The sequence below is a fragment of the Gambusia affinis genome, linkage group LG20 (genome assembly GCF_019740435.1).
Source record: "Gambusia affinis linkage group LG20, SWU_Gaff_1.0, whole genome shotgun sequence".
In the NCBI taxonomy this organism is placed as follows: domain Eukaryota; kingdom Metazoa; phylum Chordata; class Actinopteri; order Cyprinodontiformes; family Poeciliidae; genus Gambusia; species Gambusia affinis.
The window spans coordinates 24,386,194-24,398,693 of NC_057887.1; positions in this window are offsets into that span (position 1 = coordinate 24,386,194).

Sequence of the window (12,500 nt, forward strand, 5' to 3'; positions counted from 1 at the left end):
GTTTCAGTGCTTTGTTTTGGGCGTATTGGTGTAATTTTGTCCCCCCTGGAGCTCCGGGGCGGGATTTTTGACAGAATAAGGATTCCTGGAGGTGTGCAGGTGAGTGTTTGTGCTGAATGAGGCCTGCTTGTGGCTTCCTTGAGTGGGCATGCAATAAAGAAATCTCCCCCCAGCTGGTTGTCAGTGTGATTTTTGACAGAATAAGGATTCCTGGATGTCTGCAGGGGTCAGGTTTGAATATTCCAGCCTCTTTCCAGGCACTATTTTCAGGGTAAATATTAATTGTGGTGGCCTCTGACCTCCAGGCCTGGTTCTCAGTGTGATTTTTAACAAAATAAGGATTCCTGGATGTCTGCAGGGGTCAGGTTTGATTTTTCCAGCCCCTTTCCATGCACTATTTTCAGGGTATATATTAATTGTGGCCTCTGACCTCCAGGCCTGGTTCCAAGTGTGATTTTTAACAGAATAAGGATTCCTGGATGTCTGCAGGGGTCAGGTTTGATTTTTCCAGCCCCTTTCCATGCACTATTTTCAGGGTATATATTAATTGTGGTGGCCTCTGACCTCCAGGCCTGGTTCCAAGTGTGATTTTTAACAGAATAAGGATTCCTGGATGTCTGCAGGGGTCAGGTTTGAATATTCCAGCCTCTTTCCAGGCACTATTTTCAGGGTAAATATTAATTGTGGTGGCCTCTGACCTCCAGGCCTGGTTGTCAGTGTGATTTTTGACAGAATAAGCATTCCTGGAGGTCTGCAGGGGTCAAGTTTGAATCTTCCAGCCTCTTTCCAGGCACTATTTTCAGGGTAAATGTCAAGTGTGGTGGCCTCTGACCTCCAGGCCTGGTTCCAAGTGTGATTTTTAACAGAATAAGGATTCCTGGATGTCTGCAGGGGTCAGGTTTGATTTTTCCAGCCTCTTTCCAGGCACTATTTTCAGGGTATTTATTAATTGTGGTGGCCTCTGACCTCCAGGCCTGGTTCCAAGTGTGATTTTTAACAGAATAAGGATTCCTGGATGTCTGCAGGGGTCAGGTTTGACTTTTGCAGCCTCTTTCCATGCACTATTTTCAGGGTATGTATTAATTGTGGTGGCCTCTGACCTCCAGGCCTGGTTCCAAGTGTGATTTTTAACAGAATAAGGATTCCTGGATGTCTGCAGGGGTCAGGTTTGATTTTTCCAGCCCCTTTCCATGCACTATTTTCAGGGTATGTATTAATTGTGGTGGCCTCTGACCTCCAGGCCTGGTTCCAAGTGTGATTTTTAACAGAATAAGGATTCCTGGATGTCTGCAGGGGTCAAATTTGAATCTTCCAGCCACTTTCCATGCACTATTTTCAGGGTATGTATTAATTGTGGTGGCCTCTGACCTCCAGGCCTGGTTCCAAGTGTGATTTTTAACAGAATAAGGATTCCTGGATGTCTGCAGGGGTCAGGTTTGATTTTTCCAGCCCCTTTCCATGCACTATTTTCAGGGTATGTATTAATTGTGGTGGCCTCTGACCTCCAGGCCTGGTTCCAAGTGTGATTTTTAACAGAATAAGGATTCCTGGATGTCTGCAGGGGTCAGGTTTGATTTTTCCAGCCCCTTTCCATGCACTATTTTCAGGGTATGTATTAATTGTGGTGGCCTCTGACCTCCAGGCCTGGTTCCAAGTGTGATTTTTAACAGAATAAGGATTCCTGGATGTCTGCAGGGGTCAGGTTTGATTTTTCCAGCCCCTTTCCATGCACTATTTTCAGGGTATGTATTAATTGTGGTGGCCTCTGACCTCCAGGCCTGGTTCTCAGTGTGATTTTTAACAGAATAAGGATTCCTGGATGTCTGCAGGGGCCAGGTTTGATTTTTCCAGCCCCTTTCCATGCACTATTTTCAGGGTATGTATTAATTGTGGTGGCCTCTGACCTCCAGGCCTGGTTCACAGTGTGATTTTTAACAGAATAAGGATTCCTGGATGTCTGCAGGGGCCAGGTTTGATTTTTCCAGCCCCTTTCCATGCACTATTTTCAGGGTATGTATTAATTGTGGTGGCCTCTGACCTCCAGGCCTGGTTCCAAGTGTGATTTTTAACAGAATAAGGATTCCTGGATGTCTGCAGGGGTCATATTAGATTTTTCTAGCCTCATTCCAGGCACTATTTTCCGGGTATTTATTAATTTTTTCTGAATTTAAGCTCCCGGTCTGGTTATCTGTGGCTCCATCTTGTGGACGGAGAAAAGCACTGCTCCCAGCCGCCGTGACAGCGCTTTATTTCGGGCTTGCTTAATTAATTGCGGGTCTCTGTGTGTGATTTTTAACAGAATAATGATTCCTGGAAGTCTTTAGGGGTCAGGTTTGATTTTTCCAGCCCCTTTCCATGCGCTGTTTTCAGGGTATTAATTAATTGCTGCAGCCCTTCACTTGCAGGCCTGGTTCTATGGTTGAATTTCTACAGAATAGCAAAGTGTGGAGGCCTCCAGGGGTCGAATTTGATTCAAAAATGCATTTCCCCCGGGAAACCTATATATTGCCGGAAAGCTTAGACCGTGAGCAGTGTGCCGGTGCCGTTCGTTGCGCTGTGCGGTGTTCACGGGACGCGGGAGTAGCGGATACGGGATTGCCGGTGTTTCCGGACATTTTCGATCTCCATAAAAGTGTTTAAAAATGCATTCCCCCCGGGAAACCTATATATCCCCGGAAAGCTCGGACTCCGAGGAGTAGCCCGGTGCCGTTCTTTCCGCTCGGGGACGCTCGCAGGCCGAATTAAAAATCTAAAACCGTATTTCCTTAAAACGGTTAAAAATCCGCTTTCCCGGCGTCCAGCGGAGCTAAAAATAGGATCAATAAAGCCAGAAAAATGCGCTGATCACGGCAAAATTATCCCCGCGGTTCCCGGACGAACTTGAATTCTCGGACCTCCGGAGGGGGTCCACGCAGCTCAGAACGAGTCCGCAGCGGCTCGGGGTCCCCGGATGCGCGCTCCGCGAGGCTCCGCTGATTTTTCGACTTCCATAAAAATCTTTAAAAATGCGTTTCCCCCGGGAAAGCTATATATTGCCGAAAAGCTTAGGCTCCGAGGAGTAAGCCGGTGCGGTCGTTTCCGCTCGGGGACGCTCGCAGGGGGCAGGAAAAATCCCGGAAGTGTCCCGCCCCAGAACCGCGTCCGAAAACGGTCGAAAATGCAGGTTGATCGGTCAAAATCGACCATGCTCCGATAGCCTGCGATCCAGAGAGCAGCCCCGTGCAGTTGAAACATTTTTAAGCCGTTCACAGAAGCCGGGAGAAGGCTGGAAGTCCCGCGAGTTTTCTGCAGCAGCTCCGGTCGCGGCCGTTCACCCGCGCGGACCAATAGGATTTCAGAGCTGTAAAAAAAAAAATCCCACCGGCAGGATTAGAAGAGTGAGTTTGAAAAGAGCACTTGGGGCGAAAAATGACTAAGTCCTTCGACTGACAGTCATTTTGTGGACTTCCAGGGGCTCTTTTCTGACTCCACATACCGATTTCAATGGCCTTTTCCAGCATTTTCGGCCGTTTTTCCGCAAATCTCGGTACGGTTCTCTGCTTCGCCGGGGAGTAAAGTGACGGGCTCTGGCCGATCCGGTGCGTCTTCCCGGCCTTCCTGAAGGGCCGAGGGGGTCCTCTGGTTCTGTTTTGAGCTCCGTGGATGCGTGGAAGCCAGGGTAAAGACGGGCCGGTCTCAGGCCGACGAGGGCGCGCTGTCAGCGGGCTTCAATCCCCGCGGCGTGCCTCCCGGAGGTCTGAGCGCTGATGCCTGTCTCCGTACCACCAGCAAGCTCGCACCCTGACCGATCAGCACACGTGGCCCGCCATGGGTGGCCCCCGTCTGCCCCGACACCCTGTGTTGGCGCTTAGATGGACGGTTCATCCAGCTTTGCGGCGCTCGCCTCCAGGCTCGGACGCACATGGGCGTTTCAGGACCTCGGAGAGGTCCTGCTTAACAGTCCCTCCGGGGACGGACAGGGGGTCGGTCGGTCCTCAGGGGCCTGCCGGGGCCTCCCACCCGCGCGGTGGGAGACCTGAGCCCCCCCTGTCCGTCCACGGGAGCTGTTTTCGCCCGGGTGCCCGCGGTCGAACCATCGGTAGCGAGACCGAGACGCCCCGTCTCTCCTAGCGGTCCTGCACCGCAGCACCGCAGCGGGGTTGCGGACGCCGGGTCCCCAGGGCCCGGTGCCCGGCTCCGCGGTCGCTGTGGACGTCCCAACGTTTCTCATGCCCTTTCGAGCTCCGGTTCCCAGCACAAGGGTGTGTGTGGTGGTGTTTGGTAAGCCGCAGGGGCTGAGGGCTCTCCCCCGGACGACAGGGCGCACGCCGTGTGCCTGCCGGGGCAACCCGATCCGCAGCGGCGACCCAAGCACGCACGCACACACGCTTGCCTGCCTGGGGTCTCCTGGTTGACCCTGTCAGTATTACACCAACCATATGCTTGTCTCAAAGATCGAGCATGCAGCCTCACGGGGTGAGACTGCAGAATGGCTCGTTAAATCGGTTACGGTTCCTTCGATCGCTCCTCCGTTACTAGGGTAACTGTGTTCTTTCTGGAGCTGGTGCATGCAAACGAGCGTTGAACCGGCGGCCCCCTCCTCCGGGGGCGGGGCCGCCGGGGATGCGTGCATGTATCAGATCCGAAAACCGGCGCAGGGTGTGGTGTGCTCCCCTGTTGCAGCGGACACCCATCCCGCCGGGTTGTTGCGTGCCCCATCGCGCAGAGGAACCCCCGCCCCGCCGGCCTTTGGTGACTCTAGTCATGACATTGTTCTTACTTTGGTACCGGTGGAAAATCTAGAGCTAATACATGCAAACGAGCGTTGAACCGGCGGCCCCCTCCTCCAGGGGCCGCCGGGGATGCGTGCATTTATCAGACCCAAAACCCGCGGGGTGTGGGGGGGGCCCATCTCGCAGGTTCCCGCTACCCCGCCCCGCCAGGCTCCGGTAACTCTAGGTCTAAGCCGATCGCTGGGCCTCCGTGGCCGCGACGTCTCATTCGAATGTCTGCCCCATCGACCGTAACGGGAATCAGGGTTCGATTCCGGCGAGGGAGCCTGAGGAAAATGGCTTAACCCCCATCCAAGGAAGGCAGCAGCAGCAGCAGCAAAAGAATGGCTTAACCCATCCAAGGAAGGCAGAAGCAGGCGCGCAAATTACACGCTCCAGCCTGTGAGGTAGTGACGAAAAATGACAATGCAGGGCTCTTTTGAGGCCCTGTAATGGGAACGAGTACACTCTAAATCGAAGTTCCCATTGGGGGGCCATCACAGTGTGCCAGCTGCGATGGCCCACTCCGAACGAGATTCCCAATGTAGGGCCGTCGCAGCTAGCACACTGCGATCCAGCCCTTTGTCGGCCGACCTCCGGGGCCTCCGGGGCCTCCCTCCCTCCCCTTCTGGATCTCTGCCTTACCAGGGCCACAGAATCGGTCTCACGGCTGGGGTCTTAACCCTAGACCCCAGCCGTGAGAGCCAAGCCGTGAGAACCAAGCCGTGGGGTCTAAAGGTTAAGACCCCACGGCAGCTCCTGACACAGTCTCAAGGTTGAGACCCCAGCCGTGAGAGCCAAGCCGTGAGAACCAAGCCGTGGGGTCTAAAGGTTAAGACCCCACGGCTTGGCTCTCACGGCTGGGCTCTCAAGGTTGAGACCCCAGCCGTGAGACCCCAGCCGTGAGAGCCAAGCCGTGAGAACCAAGCCGTGGGGTCTAAAGGTTAAGACCCCACGGCTTGGCTCTCACGGCTGGGCTCTCAAGGTTGAGACCCCAGCCGTGAGAGCCAAGCCGTGAGAACCAAGCCGTGGGGTCTTAACCTTTAGACCCCACGGCTTGGCTCTCACGGCTGGGCTCTCAAGGTTGAGACCCCAGCCGTGAGAGCCAAGCCGTGAGAACCAAGCCGTGGGGTCTAAAGGTTAAGACCCCACGGCTTGGCTCTCACGGCTGGGGTCTCAAGTTTGAGACCCCAGCCGTGAGAGCCAAGCCGTGAGAGCCAAGCCGTGGGTCCTGACCGCTGAGCCCCCCTTCCCCGGGGCTCGATGGGGGGGTTGTATCCCTCCGCTGAGGTCCAAGAGCTCAGCTCTCAGCCCTGGGACCTCCACAGAAGGGGTCAGTCGGTCCCCAGGGGCCGGCTGGGGCCTCCCTGCGCGGGGAGACCTGAGCCCCCCTTCGCCCCCCTCTGGGGCTCTGCCCTGCTGCCTTACCAGGGGCACGAGCATCCAGGGCTCGCCCACTGGTGGGTTTAATCCGCGGTTGGGTGCTTAAGTGTGGGTCCACGGGCTGTTACGGTGCGTGAGGTTCTAGCACCAAGCCCCCGGTGTGTGGTTGAATGTATCCCAGCATGGGTGTCTCCAAGTGTGGTTGTCAGCAGCCCTTTGCTGGGGCCTCGTGCGGTGGTACGAGCTTGACCCGAAGCCGTAGAACTCGAAAGTCGGATGGTACTTCAAGACCTTATTTCTAAAAACTCCACCGGAAGGTTTGAGAGAGGGTTTTCGAAATGACCCATTTTTTAATTTTTTTTCTAAGTGTTAGGGAGGCTCTCACTCTGGGTGTGGTGTGGCCCAGATCCCCCCACCCTTTTGGGGGTAAATGTCAGAGAATCTGCGGGCCGGTTCTCTGGTTGTCTGGTTCCCAGCGCTGAGTTCTCAATCTTGGGTTCCCAGCGCTGAGCTCTCAATCTTGGGTTCCCAGCGCTGAGAAACAAACACTTAGAGCCCATAACTGGTTGTCTGGGGCGGTCTTTCTTGGGGAGCTGTGCCCGAAAGTGTGGCTCTCTCCCCGGTCTGGTTGCCTTCTGAACTTCGGCACGGTTCAGAGGCATGTTGAAATCAGACCCATACCAAGCAAGAAGAGACATGAGACAAATCAATCAGTTGCACAGTTTATTTTTCAGGGAATCTGCAGTCTGGTTCTCTGGTTGTCTGGTTGTCTGGGGCGGTGTGTCTCTGGGGGCTCTGCCCGAAAGGGTGGTTCCCTCCCCGGTCTGGTTCTGAACTACGGCACGGTTCAGAGCCACGTTGAAATCAGACCCGAAATACCAAGCAAGAAGAGACATGAGACAAATCAATCAGTTGCACAAAGTTTATTCAGTCATTGGGAAGGCGGAAATGCAGGCTCCGGAGCTGTTTCCCGGGCTTGGTCGAATCTTCTCCGCATCTCAGCCATCTGGTTGACATCTAGCTGGAGGGCGTAGAACTTGTCGGCGGTCCGAGTGTCGTGGCACATGACCTTTGACATCTGGTTGCGTACGTCGCTGCATTGTGTGTTTCTGGACTGGAGCGGCACAAGGAAAGATGCGGGGTCACAGGCCATTCCCGGCGGGACACTCGGCGGTGCTTTGCTGGCTGGGTCACTTACCATCGTGGCCACAGCTGTACGCAGGTCTGTGAGTGAAGGATTACCAGGTAGCATCATGGCCTTCCATGCCCTCCTGGCGAAGGCTGTGATGTTGTTAACGCGCCGGTGATTGGTGTTGAACATTACGAGGTCGGTGTTGGGTTTCAGCTTTGCTCGGATGCGCATCCACGCCTCGAACCAGCCGAACTCCTCGTGCGTCAGGAACAACTGGGCACAGCCAAAGGCCCTTGCGGTCTTGTGGTTGGTAACCTATGGAGGTAAGCAGAAAAGGAATTAATTAATTAATTATTGAATTGATGAGCTGGGTGTCAGAGCGAGCGAACTTACATTGATTACCACCCCGGGAGAGTCCGGGGACGACGACCTCCTAGCTTCCCCCACCTCCTGCACCGTCATGTTGGTTCGACCCCTGCTCGATGGCCGGAGGTGGAAGCCAGGAAGGTCGCGAGAAACCCATAGAGTAGGTGTCTGAGCGAAATGTCGTCCCTCCTCCGCGATGATCGCTCTAAAAGCCTCGGGATCCAGGTGTGACACTGGCCAAAGCACCTGCGGAGAATGTCTGGGGTTACACAGCGCTGCACTTTTTCCCCCATCACCCGCAGTTGTTGCAGAAGCACGGGCGTTCCTATCTGGTTGTTCGCTTGCTTCAGGGCTCGGATGATGGACACAATCTGTGTCTTTGAAAGCCTGGAGCTCCGCGGTGGTGTCTCGGAGAAGTATGTCATAAACTGTCGGACGTTCACAAGGTAAACTTTGACAGTGGTTATGGCCCTACCCCGGCCGGTCAGGTCTGCCGGCCAACTGAGGACGCGCGCTGCGTCGTTAAGGAACCTCCAGGAACCGAGCCCGGTCTTCTCCGAGGCCATGTGGGCCAGGAAGGCCCGCAATCTTCCCATCTTTGAGGTAACATTTTCGAGGTGCTTTGAAGAGGGCATAGCACCGACTAGATGTGTCCTGTACTCATCCAGGTACCTGTCTACAACCACAGGGAAATCGAGCGTTCTACCAACCGTGGTGGAGGTAGGGAGCTGGCGTTCCTCCTCCTCGTCGTCCTGCTGGCGGCCAGAGGGCGGCAGCAGTCCAGCAAGGCCGGGGCGGAGAAGGTGAGAAGCGGGGCGGGCTCACCGGTGGAGAGGGAGCTGGGCTCGCTGCTGGAGAGCTAGCTGCCGGGGATGGTGTTCTGGCCAGAGGTGGTGGGCTGGCCGGTGGTGGAGAGCGCTCCGGGGATGGTGTTCTGGCCAGAGGTGGTCTGCTGGCTGGTGGAGAGCGCTCCGGGGATGGTGTCCTGCCCGGAGATGGTGGTCTGGGCCCTGGAGAGGCCGGTGGAGAGCGGGGCGGGCCTCCCGGCGATGGTGTCCTCGCCGGAGATGGTGGGCTGCGAGCTGGAGAGGCCGGTTGCTCCTGGGCGTCCAGATCCAGCCGCGAAGCAAGGCGTGGGTGTGGTCTGGTCGCTCGGAGCTCCCTCAAAAGCTGGACAGTCCGCCTCCGTCGCAAAACCCGAAGGGCCCGCCTCTTCTCCGCCTGCCTGATGTCGCGGTGGCCCTCGAGCAAGTGGTGGTAAACCCACGAACCCTGGTAGCGGCAGCCGGGCAGCGGGCAGGGCATCCCCCGTACCGAGACCCTGCCCGTTGCCTGGGCAAGCAGGATGCGCCGCTCCCGCTTGTTCTTGACGCCGTGGGTGTCTTCGAGGTGATCTCTCATATGGCGGTATTTCACCTTACAAAGAGGGCAACGATACCTGTACTTGGAAGCCGTCATCTCTCCGTGGAAGATCCGATAGCAATGGGGAAGAAGCAGGTGCAATCCACCCGCTTATATACACAGCCCGCAGGAAATTATGCCTGGCGTCACTTCCGCCCAAGGCTGGGACCTCCGGCCGGAGACGTTCCCCTCAATTCCGGGCACCGGTGTTTGAATAGGTGCCCTCTCAGCCTGGGGACGTCTCCGGCCCACCGCTGAGTCGGTTTTGTTACCGCCCTAAGGCGGGTTAGGGCCTCGGTCGCCCCCGCCGTGGGGCCGCGGCCCTCCGGACGGAAGTCCGCTCGCCCGCGGCTTCCGGTCCGCCGCCGGACCGTTCGGGCGGAAAGGCGGGCATCGTGTCTTTGGTTCCGTGGGTGTCAGAGTACGGATGGATGGATGCGTGGATGCGTGGATGCGTGGATGCATTTATGCAGGTGAGCGATTGAGTCTCTGGCTGGCTGGCTGGCTGGCTGGCTGGCTGGCTGGAGCTCCGGTTCGAGCAGGTGAGTGGATCCGTAGGTGAGTATCCGATTACGGTCAGCGCTTCCCCCCCTGTGGGAGGGGTCGTGGATGGTCCGGTGACGGTCGTGGCCGGACCGGGGGTCTCTCCAGGGACCCCCGGTCCGCTGCGCCTTCTTGACCGCCCACGCCCGCTTCTGGATCGTGACCCTACCAGGGGCACGAAAAAAACACACACAGAACCTCAACAGCAGCTCTGACACTTAGAGCAAAATGGGAGGTGGGAAAAAAAAAAGCTTAATATTGCTTGCCCTCCCAGGGCCACGAAAAAAAAACTTTAAAGATCCCAGGCACTTAGAGCAAAAGGGGAGGTGGGAAAAAAAAAAGCTTAATATTGCTTGCCCTACCAGGGCCACGAAAAAAAAACTTTAAAGATTGCTTGCCCTACCAGGGGCACGAGCTTCCAGGGGGGGCGCATTGGTTGGTGTAGTCCGAGGGGGGGTGCTTAAGTGTGGGTACAAGGGACCGAGAGGTGCGTGTGGTTGTTTGTGGGTCTCCATGCGTTTGTGGGAGCTCGTTTGAAATGTGTGGCCGGGCAGCTTGGCTCTGTGTGGGCTTGAGATGTGAGTTTGTGCCCTGTGGGGCTCTGAAATTGCACAAAGACCCCTCCGGAGGTTTGCAGGGCACGTTTCCATGACTGTTTGCCGTTTTAAAGCTGCATTCCGGGCGTATTGGCTGTTGAGAGTGGCCCACGGAGGTTTTATCGGCTGTCCTGTGGCTCCATCTTGTGGGCGAAAAAAAGTACTGCGCCTTGCGGGTTTCAGTGCTTTGTTTTGGGCGTATTGGTGTAATTTTGTCCCCCCTGGAGCTCCGGGGCGGGATTTTTGACAGAATAAGGATTCCTGGAGGTGTGCAGGTGAGTGTTTGTGGCGAATGAGGCCTGCCTGTGGCTTCCTTGAGTGGGCATGCAATAAAGAAATCTCCCCCCAGCTGGTTGTCAGTGTGATTTTTGACAGAATAAGCATTCCTGGAGGTCTGCAGGGGTCAAGTTTGAATCTTCCAGCCTCTTTCCAGGCACTATTTTCAGGGTAAATGTCAAGTGTGGTGGCCTCTGACCTCCAGGCCTGGTTGTCAGTGTGATTTTTAACAGAATAAGGATTCCTGGAGGTCTGCAGGGGTCAGGTTTGAATTTTGCAGCCTCTTTCCAGGCACTATTTTCAGGGTAAATGTCAAGTGTGGTGGCCTCTGACCTCCAGGCCTGGTTGTCAGTGTGATTTTTGACAGAATAAGCATTCCTGGAGGTCTGCAGGGGTCAAGTTTGAATCTTCCAGCCTCTTTCCAGGCACTATTTTCAGGGTAAATGTCAAGTGTGGTGGCCTCTGACCTCCAGGCCTGGTTGTCAGTGTGATTTTTGACAGAATAAGCATTCCTGGAGGTCTGCAGGGGTCAGGTTTGAATATTCCAGCCTCTTTCCAGGCACTATTTTCAGGGTAAATATTAATTGTGGTGGCCTCTGACCTCCAGGCCTGGTTCCAAATGTGATTTTTAACAGAATAAGGATTCCTGGATGTCTGCAGGGGTCAGGTTTGATTTTTCCAGCCCCTTTCCATGCACTATTTTCAGGGTATGTATTAATTGTGGTGGCCTCTGACCTCCAGGCCTGGTTCCAAGTGTGATTTTTAACAGAATAAGGATTCCTGGAGGTCTTCAGGGGTCAGGTTTGACTTTTGCAGCCTCTTTCCAGGCACTATTTTCAGGGTAAATGTCAAGTGTGGTGGCCTCTGACCTCCAGGCCTGGTTGTCTGTGTGATTTTTAACAGAATAAGGATTCCTGGATGTCTGCAGGGGTCAGGTTTGATTTTTCCAGCCCCTTTCCATGCACTATTTTCAGGGTATATATTAATGTGTGGTGGCCTCTGACCTCCAGGCCTGGTTCAAGTGTGATTTTTTACAGAATAAGGATTCCTGGATGTCTGCAGGGGTCAGGTTTGAATTTTCCAGCCCCTTTCCATGCACTATTTTCAGGGTATATATTAATTGTGGTGGCCTCTGACCTCCAGGCCTGGTTCCAAGTGTGATTTTTAACAGAATAAGGATTCCTGGATGTCTGCAGGGGACAGGTTTGATTTTTCCAGCCCCTTTCCATGCACTATTTTCAGGGTATGTATTAATTGTGGTGGCCTCTGACCTCCAGGCCTGGTTCCAAGTGTGATTTTTAACAGAATAAGGATTCCTGGATGTCTGCAGGGGTCAGGTTTGATTTTTCCAGCCCCTTTCCATGCACTATTTTCAGGGTATGTATTAATTGTGGTGGCCTCTGACCTCCAGGCCTGGTTCTCAGTGTGATTTTTAACAGAATAAGGATTCCTGGATGTCTGCAGGGGCCAGGTTTGATTTTTCCAGCCCCTTTCCATGCACTATTTTCAGGGTATGTATTAATTGTGGTGGCCTCTGACCTCCAGGCCTGGTTCTCAGTGTGATTTTTAACAGAATAAGGATTCCTGGATGTCTGCAGGGGCCAGGTTTGATTTTTCCAGCCCCTTTCCATGCACTATTTTCAGGGTATGTATTAATTGTGGTGGCCTCTGACCTCCAGGCCTGGTTGTCAGTGTGATTTTTAACAGAATAAGGATTCCTGGATGTCTGCAGGGGCCAGGTTTGATTTTTCCAGCCCCTTTCCAGGCACTATTTTCAGGGTATGTATTAATTGTGGTGGCCTCTGACCTCCAGGCCTGGTTCCAAGTGTGATTTTTAACAGAATAAGGATTCCTGGATGTCTGCAGGGGTCATATTAGATTTTCTAGCCTCTTTCCAGGCACTATTTTCCGGGTATTTATTAATTTTTTCTGAATTTAAGCTCCCGGTCTGGTTATCTGTGGCTCCATCTTGTGGACGGAGAAAAGCACTCCCAGCCGCCGTGACAGCGCTTTATTTCGGGCTTGCTTAATTAATTGCGGGTCTCTGTGTGA